This window comes from Curcuma longa, chromosome 5 (assembly GCF_044706935.1).
Source record: "Curcuma longa cultivar G26 ecotype Majalengka, Jawa Barat chromosome 5, ITB_CL_G26_1.1, whole genome shotgun sequence".
Taxonomy (NCBI): domain Eukaryota; kingdom Viridiplantae; phylum Streptophyta; class Magnoliopsida; order Zingiberales; family Zingiberaceae; genus Curcuma; species Curcuma longa.
In genome coordinates, this window is record NC_133865.1 from 9,806,815 (window position 1) to 9,820,294 (window position 13,480).

Consider the following 13,480-nt stretch of genomic DNA (forward strand, 5'->3'; position numbering starts at 1 on the left):
TTTAGAAGGTAATATCTATCTACTTTGGCTCCCTATCCTTTGGAAGCTCAAGCGCTACATATAATTGAATGAGAGTTATAAAAAGAATATAAAGAATGTAACTTTCACGCTTTTAGAAGACGAGGTAGAATATTTTGACATCAAAGGAACTACGAGTACGAAAACAAGAAATGCAAACAAATAAACAACGCCACTTCCTAAGATAATAAAGGAAAAAAAGAAAACGAACTATGTGAGCTTCAATTTTCCTATATCTTAAGGGGATAAGTAAGCAACTTAAATAAATTCAAAAATTTTAAATTTTTAAAAAAATTTTAAATTTGTAAATATTTTTTAAATAAAATAAAATATAAATAATAATTTTAAATCATCATCAATCGTGAATCATAATCGTCTTTCAAAGTTAAGATTAAGGGTCAAGATTTTTTATACCATCAAATCGACGGTTTTGAACCGTGATCGGGTTTGAGCATAGGTATTCTTACTATGGTTTCTTTATTCATTAAGATTGATAACAAATGATCAAATAATATGTCAAACAAGAAAACACTAACTCATCAAAGAGGAAATACATACAAGTCTATACAACTTAGTGGAAATATTTCTTAAGAAAGTTAGGCCAATACCATAAAGTTACACCTAGCCCAGTGAAAGATGAATTGGTGCATTCCAAAAAAAAGATGTGTCATCTCCTAGTTATTTTCCCCATTTTTTTCTCTTGGCCACATAACTATTAAATCTTGACTTTGTACACTGACAAATGCGGGTTAGTTATCTGAGATAACAATTAGGAAATGAAAACAGTGATTCTATCAGATCTTTTCAAATATGAAATGTGCATGCTAATATTCATTCATATTGCAAGATACACTAATAAAAATAAAAACCATTTAATTCAAATAATCTGTACTACATACATTCGACCTGAAAATAGAGAATAACCACAGGAATTAGATCTTACAAGTCTTACCAGAAGAAGACAAAGACTGCAAATAAACAGACCAAAAAAAGCAGAAATTTCAACCAAAATACCTGCATTCCTGGTTCATCCTTCCTTGGCTTACATATTTTGTCTTCGGTGTTATTTTCATAGGTCTTGTTCTCTACCAAATACCTATAAAAGATTAATTTTATGACAAAAACACATAAAAAGGAATTCTCAAAGGTTTTCCTACCCAGAAAACAAGAGAAAATATAAAATGGGCTAAGTAAAACAGTTAAGATACTTTTTCATTGATATACAACGGCCAAAACCACGATCAAGAGATGACTTGTTCATGACAATAGCACTCCCCATATCATAGCCACTGTAACTCATAACAGCAACAGTTGCATTCTGCCCAGCTCCTAGCTTATCATATCCGACCTGGAAAGACATGTTAGAGACAACCCATAATGCATACACAACATAACAGCGAAAATACGCACCAGTTCAATTGTCGTTGTTGTCAGCAATGGGCGTTGGGGATACACCAACAAATTAAGCAAAGTATCCGCTCGACAAAGCTGCAAGGATACAGGTCGAAGAATCAATATCTTGGCAAATATAAATATCCTGGAATCCAGTACCATCATTTTTACAGTGAGGCAACTGTAAGTGGTCTTGAAATGCCTTACAGATCTAGCATTATAAAAGACATTAACACTTAGTTGTATGTGCATAAGTCTTAATTAAAAATCAGGAGCAAGCATGAATATGTGCATAACATGCCCGAATATAGCAGGCACCAACCCATAAACAAATAGCACAATTAACCTAGGACTTCTCTATGCAGTGGCATGGGCATCAGTTAGTTCACCCAGCAAAAGAACTTTACAAATTCGTTGTCAGCATCTTGCCAAAAGAACTAAATGAAATTATCAAGCACCACGAAACATCAATAGAAAGTAAATATTATGAACCAAACTAGAAAACAGACCTGATCAACCTGAAGTTTTAAGTTTTGGGGTTCCAGGTCAAATTCCAAATTATTGTAAGAAAAACTCTTAATAACTGTCTCAGAAAACTCTAAATAACTAGGTGAATCGAGTTATATTTTGATTTAATTTCATCAAATTTAATCTGTGATTTAATTTTTCATTAAATTAAAATAAACTAATTAACTTTGAATATAATCTCAAATAATTAAATTAATTAAGTTATTAAATTTAATTAATTTTAATTATATAATTTAATAAAATTAGTTAGATTAATTGATTATTAATTTACTATTATTAATTAATTCTTAAACTATTAACAATAATTATAGATGATTATAATTACCTATAATAATCATCCATTCACTTGTTCAGTGGTCCTCCTTTGTTAAGGAGTGGAATGAAGCTTCATGCTCATCTAAGGGGAATGAAGTTTCCCTTCCGCAATAAGTTTCTTTTGCACACTGAAAGAAACCTTCATTCTCAAGCATGGTATGGAGCTTCATGTTCATCTAGTCACTTGATCTTTGTTTCTCCATTAGAACAACAAAGAACCATGCTGTTCTCCTTGCCAACTAGCCTTTCTACCATTGACCGCTCTTGCATGATGTTGGAGAAAGATGAAGCTTCATTCTCCTCCCCCGCTCTCTAACTCTATGTTCCTCCTCAAGAATGTCGGAGAACTACACTTCTCCTTGCACATAGTCATGCATCACTGTCATGGCCATTGTACTTTGCACAACATCGCAAATTGTTGATCCTCCTTAGCTCTCTTCCTACCACCACCACCACCACCACCTCATCGCTCTCCCTGTTTTGTTAGCACATAAAGAATTCTGAGTTGGGCCGTATGCATTGGCCAAGCCAAGTGATTTTGCTCTAATTCAGCCAATTTCCTACATTTTCTTTTGATTTTAACTAATTGTCTAATTCAGCATCAATTCTAACCAATATTCAATTTTCCCTTGATAATCATGATTCCAAAGATTTCAGGATTATGTTCGAGCAATTGTAGATTCAATCAATCCCAATCCAACTCAACCAATTTGTATCACGATTGGCTAGAATATATAGTCTTTTTAAGTAATTATTTATGAATAATATAATTTTATAATTGATTATAATCTTTTTTTTATTTATTGATTCTATGCTAAGATATATGAATTATTATTTCTCAATAGCCTAATAAGTATCACTATGTATAGTATTAAACTAAGAATAAACTTTAATTTGATATATTAATAAAATAATAAATTCCCTTATCGTACTATCATGAAATACATCTACTTTATCATTTTTTTATTTTTCAACTCATTGGATTTCGTCCATCCTATCAGTCAGATACAGATATCCTAATTCAGAAGATACAAGTAAAGAATAAAAAAAATCAGGGCATGAAAGTAGGAGAATTGAAACACAAACCCAGAATTTTTTTTACCCAAATCAAATATGGAAAAATGATACAACCAAAGCTTTTAAGCCCTGTATATTTGTGGTAAATAGATGGGAAAGGAGGAAGAAAAGTGAAGGTAAATTTTCTATTCACTACAAATCAAATAGGATAAAAGCAGCCAGCCTAATCATTTTGGCCTTGTCTGCCTGAGAGAAAAACAGGAAGGGAATAAAAAAAAAGTGATGAATAGAATTTCCATTTACTACAAAAAGAAAAAGATAGATAATCAAGTATACAGTACATATATTCTGCCCAAAATAGGTAAAAAAATTGGAAGGAATTGAATTGGCAAATGATGGGAGCATATTAGCCATCATTCATAAATGACAATCATTCAAGTTGATTAACTGAAAAGTGATAGATTACACCTTAACATTCATTGATATCTAAAAAATGTATGAGTGATGAGAAATATTATAAGTGAAGTTTATACGATAATAATCTGTCAACACCATTTTCTCCCTTTCCTAGCAAAGTGTGGAAATCAAGACTCCATGTTAACCCTTTTTTTCACCCTTCCAAGTAACCACCAAGAGGGAAATTTGTTTTCATATTCTTCACTTTTAATCTTTTAATCCCTCCTATGCTCCATTTCCTACAATCCTTCATTTCTCAATGTAAACATGCATAGATGCATGAGCAGGCAAAAGAACAATCAAGATTACTTCAAAATTGAAATGTCCATACTCCATAATCAACTCGAGCTTATATGTGTGTGTGCATGAAAAACTTACTTGGAAAAAGTTCAACCAAGTGGAGGGACTAGCCTTTTCATATGCCCTGTTTGCAAGCTTTAATATATGAGTGTTCATTGATTTAAACAAATCCTGGAAAATGGTTAGAGAAATATTAGAAGCTTGTTAGATTTATTAACAATGATTAGAATGAACTTTTCTAGCATCAACAACTTACCTCAAAGAGCAAAGAAATGATGTGTCCTGATAGTTCCAGCCGTTTGTTGCCCAAATAATCCTGATATAGAAAGCAAATCAACGACAAGATTTACGAATGTCAAAAATAATTTAATAAAAAATCAACACTAAAATGGATGCTTGCATATCTGAAAGGAAATTCAAATTATCGTTGCATTTGAATAAATAGTCAATTCCTTTCTACAATATTGGTTACTCAACATGAAAATTAATCATGAAAACAACATCAAATTCATCTGTTAGGAACATATAGGGGTATGCGCTTCCACCTACATTTTCAGACTAAAACAGAAATTCTGTTTGCAAAATACCTAATTTAATTTGACATTAACACATACTAAGGATATCTTCAAAGTAAACATTCCAAACTCTTTCCAACATTCTTAAATACTTTTAGAAAGTTGTACATTATTACCAATAAAAGATTCAAAGCATACACCATCTAACTATAAAAAAGAATATACAAACTTTATACATTAAGCACCAATAGCCACTACTTCAACCTTTTCACATCACAAATATTTTACATAGTTTTATCATTGAAGAGAGAAAAATTATAAACATGAGACTATCCACTCTAAAGTGTAATCAAATACTCTTATTTTTTTTTCAAATTTCTAAGAGCAACTTTAGAAATCAAGCCATCCAACACAATAACACCGGATAAAATCCAAATAAAATGCATAGTTATACCTTATCATCAAATTTATCGGTATTCAAAATTGCATCTAGCATACGCCTTAACATAACTGCTGCATATATCCATCTAGGACGGAAATTACCCTCGTAAAGCTGAAAAGTAAACAAAGTTACTTATGAAGATTCATTTTTCGTGACTAGTTACTACCTTTAAGGTAGGAGAAGAATCATTTACCGGAACATGTGCAAGAAACACATCAAGAAGAATAGCCTTTGCTAGACCAGTCTGCAAGTATGTGAATTTGTAAAATTTAAAAGAAAGCTAGCATTCTACTTGTTCAACATGACAATAATAAAAGGAAAGCACAAAATTAATGTGCTTCCAATTGCAAGAACCAAGCCGTATGCATTGAGTGAAAAATATGGCTAACAAGCTCGTCATAGTGATTGAGGTGATGGGATATCCTTGCAAATTATCATATTCAATAATCTGAAGTTAGTGTGAATTGAACAAATTCTCTTTGACTTATGAAGGGTTTATAAATAAAAAAAAGGCTGACACTCGTCACAGAATTGAAATAATTTTTTAGTGCAAGCAATAAGAAATTTACACCAAAATTACATAAACTTAGGAAGTACTAATGCGTAAATAAAAGGCAAAGTACAAGTTTGTTCAATATTAAGAAAAACTAATCAACTAATCAAATACCTTTTGGTTCCCATGATTTGTAGGATTAGATCTTCCAATCTGAAAAAGTCAAACAAAAGAGTTTTTTGTCTTACAAGAATACATCAATAAAAAAAAAACAAGGCTTGGCACAAATTTTCAAATATTTGTAGTCAAAATATTTGGACAGAAACCTTTCCATCTAGGAAATTTAATGCTTGTTGCTGAGTATAAATTCTCTCAGATGCACATTCCTGTGCCACACAAAAAATGATTATGAGAAATCAATGGACGAACAGGTATGAAGATATCATTCATACATAGAAATGGAGGAACAACATAAGCAGTAGAATAGATAATAAATTTGAAAGATCATAGTAAAAATATAAAAATATATATTGCACAATATTATTTCCTGAATTTGCATTTACATTTTGTATTTTCAAACAAAATTTAGTAGCTACACAAGTCATGTATGCTTTTTTGTATTATTGTGCACATGCATCCAAAATCGAAACCCAAAATCATGGATCAAAAAGCAACAGTGGAAAAGGGAAGAGCATATGGAATATATAAAGGTTTTACATCTGAAAAATAAGCATTTTATTAATTTTAAGAATGATCATGGCAGAAAAACTCTTTCAATATATATATGTCTTCATTCGTAATTTATGTTGTATGAAAATATGTCCTCATTCCTTCAACCAAAATAAAACATATGTTCTCATTCCTCTGACCAGGTCAAAGACACTATGTAGACCAATTGCACTTGCATGCATGTAACATGTTCAAACCATATTTTTGTTGAAGCCATATATTACCATAATTGAAGGACGGAGAAGATCTCCGTATCGTGGATCTCTTCCTACCATTTGCACAATCTCTTGGTCACTCTCCATTCCCATAGCCTTTAAGATAACCATGATAGGAATCTATCAAAAAGCACAAAAAATTACAAAGCAACCAATGATGTATACATTTAGAATGAAGCCTTATGATTTACTACCGGCTTATTAAATTGATTGAGTTGCAGATAAATCTTCTCCTTGTCCATAAAGAATACTATTTTGCTTTCTATTTCATGCGTGCTACTGGTAACAGATGCTGTCACCCTGATCAAAGTGATTACGATAATTGTAAAAGTGCCTCACAGACAAAAGGATAGAAATTTACATAACAGTAAATTATCGACAATGCACAGTTACCAAGAGAAAGGTAATTGTATAGTATTCTTTTTTTTTCAAATAATTGTCTGCTAGGTAGGCTAGAATACCTAGTATATAGTATTCATGACCATAGAAACAGGAATTAGAACATTGTGCAACAAAAAAACACAGAGATCAAATAAACAAGGTGCATAATATCTATTAAAGCTCTTAGGTATTTCTTTGGCTTAAACATTAGGCAAAACTATTTTATTTGAGTGGTTTGACTAGTCCATCCATACAGGAACATCACTAGCAAATAGATAGTCATGAAGGAAGGAACTACAAGATATACAACCATTATCTATTTTAACATATTTGTAGACATGGTTTTCAATAATCTACATATAAATCATTGGATCTCGACCTCCAGTGGCACTGGCCTAGAACTAAAATAGAAAAGAGATTGATAGTGCTCTTGCAAATGCAAGTCTTAAAGATAGTGTTGTCATTTTGGCAATAATTTAAAATCAAAGGTTCCTTTATCCAAAGCACAACCCTACAGTAGGGAGAAAATATTGCAATAACTATCTCATAATAGCTCAAAAAATAAATAGAAGTAATAAATACGAAGAAGATAATGAATATAAAAGCATACCGTCTCTTAGCATCAGTGCCAATGATGATATGATTCTTAGAGAGTTGTTCTTGCATCAAAATCACCTGGAACCCACAATATTATTAATGATTGGATCATGCTGTCATAATTCAAAAAAGGAAAAAAGAAACAAAAAATGAATACAAGAAAAAAACAATAATAGAAATAGACACCTCTCCTTCCCATCTAGTAGTATCAATAGGGAATAGTGTCAAATCAAATGAGTGTGGGAATACCTCATTATCAAGACCATAAATTGTAGCATTTTCAATAATAATTGGCATACAACTTCTCCAATCAATTTATTAAGCAAATGGAAAGGCATAGAAGATGAAAAGGTAAAAGGTAGGCAAGCCTTATAAAAAAACAAAAGAATAATACAAGAAATAAAACATAGAGGTAATAGATGTAGTCTATCATTCTAGGTTGCAAATAAAAATTGTAATGTTAACAGCCATTGTGAACACTATAATACCAAGCATCAAAAGCATAATTGACAAACATACAATACTTCCACCCTCATGATAAGTTGTAGTGTTGTTCAATAGAAGAGATGACGCAAGATTAAGACAACTATGAGGTAAATGCTTCAATTCCTCCATTTCAACTTATCTGCAATGGAGTTCTCAATGGAGGAGGGGACATAATAATAATAGAATCTTGAAACAAATTAATCCAAATAAAATAAACAAAATAGACAACATTATTGTAATATAAATGAGAGTCCACTTTATCCATTGTTATATTCAATCAATCAATATCACTAAGCATTCTACGATGAGGTTCTCCCTTCTCTCTTGACATTGTTGACTTAAACATCAACCTTGCAAGATCATTGAATGAGATATATTGATTTTAGCATTGCACTAGCATTCCATTGCCCAATGTAATTTTCTTTATTGCTTGAATATATTTTATAATTACAAAAATCGGCTAAGAAAGTCAATATCAAAAGACCAGAAAAACTAATTACATATTGGGTTGTGCAATAACAATCATCAACGCACTTCAATTGGGAAAGAAATCTCAAAAGGAATGGAATTTAAATTACTTTAGTGTGACATGCAATATCAATTGAGTGAAACAGGCATATTAAATACTAAGACTCAAAGCAAAACCATTGAGGTCCCCACTAACTCATCTAATTGGTGCTTCCAAATTTGAAAGCATAGTCAAAATTAAAAAGTCCCTTAGAAATAGTTAATCCAAGACTGAATAGAATAACTAAATTACCTTCTCAGTTCCTTTCACAATGAAGTAACCACCAGGGTCAAGAGGACACTCCCCTGCAAAAAAAAGAAGAAGACATTTCTATCAAAATATACACAAACAGCCGTCATTCAAGTTTCAGATTATAAAAATATAACACAAACCCAGTTTTGATAATTCATGATCATCCTTCCCACTCAAAACACAATGGCTACTTCGTAGCATAATCGGCATCCTTCCAATGACCAAACCGGCTTTCCTCTAACAAAAAAGGAGAAAAATCTTTTAACAAATTGCAACAACTGTTATTTACACTCTCAAGGAAGTACTAATCTGTGACTAATTAATATCATCAAATTTTAAATACCTGAACTATATGATTCTTAGTTGCTTGATCTCTTTCTGTGTATTCGACATCAACTATTATGGGCGCAGCATATCTGCAAAACATATCATGAGAATAACACAGAACAATAATTAAGTAGCACAATTTTCTATTTGAAAAACTAGCTCTCAATACCACACATACATATCCTGTGATGAATAATAATTATTATTTCAACTCAATTGACCATTAAAAGAGCGAGAGGACCCTAAAGTTAAACTTTCTACAACAATCTTGCTTTGAGGGAGGCGGTAAGTTTAAAGTAATGGAGCACCTTTCCCTTGTTCATCTACTTTGTTTTAATACGTACGTTTGATCTGAGACTCGACACAGATGTGGAGTCAACTTCTCCGTGGCATGGTTCAAGTCAATACTTGGCCTCCCAACTTTAATATTAGTGTACCTAATCAAAACACCCATAGAAAAATAAATTGTATCAGCATGTTAAGGTTCAACAAAAGAGAAAAAACAGTTTTTTGAGTTAGGTCTTGTCTTGCCTTAGATAGAAGTTGGGGTCATGACAACATACGAGTAAATTATTGGCTTGGAGTATCTTTTTGATACCATGGTTAATGAAGTAATCATATGAATCTAGATGTTGCTTCACCAACCCTTTCACCTGTAAGTTAAACTAATCCACTGTAAAAAATAATCCACAGAATTACCATCAAAAGAAAATGCAAGCCTTGAGATTACCAAATGACAAAGTCAGGTTTAAAATTTTGAGCCGTATCGAAGATTCAATCTACCCATAAGATGCAGTTTTTGTACCATATCGTGTTGTGCCGATATGATTTTGAAATGTTTTTAATATAAAATATATTAATAAAAATAAATAAATAACTTTACTTAAATATTTAAAAAATATGAAAAATTAAAATTGTTATTAAAAAAATGAGATCTCTCGTATGATAAATAAATTTTATTATAGATTTTTAGAATTAAAATAAATTTTATATATATATATATATATATATATATATATATTAAGTTAATGGAATAGTTCTATTAGGTTTGATAAGGTTTATTTACATTATCCGTCTACTAAAACGGAGTTAATTGAAAATATTAAATTAAGTTAAATTAAAATTAAGAGGTGGCACACTAGTGCCGGGTAGTCTAGAAATTGGCTGGTATTTGTTTTTTTATCCAATGTTTCTTAGTTGTTATGGTCTTTCCTTTATTTCTTAAAAAGATATTATTTATGGTAATACAATTCTTCTTAAACTTGTCTATATATATATATACTGCAGGGGATAAAGTTAGCTCTGTGTATATTAAACTTACTATCTGCCATTTGAAGGTTAGAATAATAGTTAGCTTGATAGTATGCATAGTTTGACATGTATATCTAAATGATGTTTAATTATTCTTTAAGAAAGCAAGCATGAAGCTGCCTCTTCTTATGTTGATGCAGCACATTGGAATATAATCATCTGAATATAACTAACTCCAGTTTCTCCATGATTTTGATAAGTTGCGAATTTCTTGATGCTGTAATAGTGTTTTCTTCCTTTTCCCTGAATTTGAATGGCTCCGCATTTCTTAGTTTTTCCAGTTCATGTAACTAAAGATGAAAAGTGAGCAACAATTTTGAAACTCTCACTTTGCTATTTGGACCTCAGAAACTTTTCCCATTCGTTGCAGATGCAACACAGTCATTAAACCAAGCTGTCAACATTTTGTTGGAGATTGGTAGACTAAACGTGGCTGCAAGATATTGCAAGGTTATGAACTACCTGGGAAGTTTCTTTTTTATTGTTTTATGGCTGCAAATTAGTTATAAAACTCAATTTGAGGAAACATATATTCACAGTTACACGCATCTATAGTTATTCTAACTAGTATTTAATTCATAGGTGGAGACTTACTGATTTTACTGCTAATTAGTTAGCATGGGCATGCCATGCCTAATGCCTTAACTATATATATATATATTATATATCATGATAGTTTGAGCATGAAAATGGTTCAAAATTATGTATCTGAAATAAAATTACAGTTAGGATCTATTACTATGTTTCCTGATTTAAGTTGATGGTGTGCATGTACAAATGTCGGTTGTTTTAAGATATTAGTTTTGTTTACTGAGATTCCACATCATCATAGTTATATGAGCAAGAACAGAATCCAGATAAAGCAAGCTATTGATTACTTTGCCGATCTATTTCAAAGTGAGGAAGTGACAACTATCCGCTCAACTAGAACAGTAAGCACAACAATCTATCACATATTAAACTACCTGTGAATCTTATCTGAAATACTTTTGGTTCTTGATTCTTGATCTGTTTATTTATTAGCAAGATGGATTACAACACAAACCTCTTGGTCGCGCGATGCCTCCGCGAGGACTCTTAATCCACAAATGTACCAGACGATTACCAAATACCTTACAAAATGCAGCGAATACCTTTAAAAATGCCGGAATAAGCGGCAACTTGTCGACGACGGATTTGACGGGCGATGACAGCGATTTGTGATCATCCATGCGCTTAGCCGGAACTTGCGACTCGGGTTGAGGCGATCGAAGAGCCAATGCGTCCTTGTTACTCTGGTAAATCTCAGTCACAGCTGGGTAGGTAGGAGGTAACTTCTTCTTCTTGCCTCTTTCTTTCTAAGTGAGTGTATATATATAGGCTAGCTCGTATATAAACCTAATTTTAAGCTTTTATTTATACTTGTTAATTAGTTAGTTAGTAGCATATATCGCATCGTTAGTTATTAACAGCTATTAATTAATTGTTCACTATTATATATGTGGTATTTTAGATTTATCATTTTACATTACTAATAATAATTTCGTTATTGTACTGAAGCATGGGTCCCTTTGACGGTTAGGGGTTGGGTTGCGTGCGAGCGTGACTAGAGAAGTGTGATGTAACAGTACCTTCTATTTTTAATAGAAGATGAACAGAAATAATGAGAATTCATATCTGTTCTTGGGATGCTTGTGTTGGCATTACCTATTGAAGTATTGTTGTGATTTTAGACATTCGGAACCGGAAAGTGATTTTAGAAGATTTGCCATTAATCAAGCTTTTGCGATTTGATAATCTTTCCGATATATCTTCTTGTCTGCATTTGTTTTCCTTATTTGTTTATTTATTTGCCATCACTTTTCATTTGGCTTTCTTCGCTACGAGAATCCTTATTTCTTTGGTCGGTGTTAGATGTTGCAATCTGATCAGATCCTTCTCTTAAAAATAAAGTTTCTTGTCACAACAAATTACTATCACAAATTTGTCACAACAAATCTGGACTGTTCGATTTTAAAGTTAAGATTAAATTCGGACCGTAGATTGAATGGGTGATTGTGATGACTTGGATTTAATCTTCTATTTTAAAATCTAACGGTCCAGATTTGTTGTGACAAATTTGTGACAGGGATTTGTTGTGACAAGGATGACTCCTCATTTGTTTATTGAAGAGTCATCCTTGTCACAACAAATTTCTGTCACAAATTTGTCACAACAAATCTGGACCGTTAGATTTTAAAATAGAAGATTAAATTCAAGTCATCACAATCACCCATTCAATCTACGGCCCGAATTTAATCTTAACTTTAAAATCGAACAGTCCAGATTTGTTGTGACAAATTTGTGACAGTAATTTGTTGTGACAAGAAGCTTTATTTATATTTAAAATATCTTCTTCATAACTAACTGTAATTTTTTAATTTATTTCTTTATAAATGATAATTGTGGGATGTTAGGTGCCAGATTTCACTTTTTGTTATAAAAAAAATATTTAAATTATTTTTAATTATTAAACTATATAATTAAATACTTAAATTATTTAAAAATTATGAAAGTAATTATTAAAATAATTGTCATTAAAAAAGAATTTAAAATTATTTAAAACAAAAGATAAAATTATAAATTTTTAAAAAAATTCTAAGATGATTTTAATTTTTAAAAAAATTATGTTGTAATAAGTTTAAAAAATTTTAAACTTGAAAATGTTGTTGGGATAGATTTAAAATCATATAATTGAAAAATTTTAGGCTATTTTAAATTTATAAATAACTTTTAAGATGAATTTAAAATTTTATTTATTTTTGAATTTAATTTTTTAAATTTATAAAAAATTAAAATTATTCTTTAGATTTAAAATTACTTGTTATATATATAAATTTTTGATATATAATATATATTAATAGTTATATATAATTAAGATTGAATATTCAAGTAAAATTGAATCAAATTAATTAATCAATTTTTTAATTAATTAATTTATCAAAATATTAAATTAAATCGATAAAATATTAATTAATTTGATAAAATTAAAAATTTTAAGTTATATAGGAGATTCATCAATTAGCTATTTATAAGTTTACTTAAAAATATATTAATTATTTTTTATTTTGATTTATTTGATTTTTATAATATAATTGAATAAAAAATTTAAAATAGAAATCGAATTAATAATTAAATTTAAAAAAAATTAAAATTTTTTTCGACGGTATAACTGATATA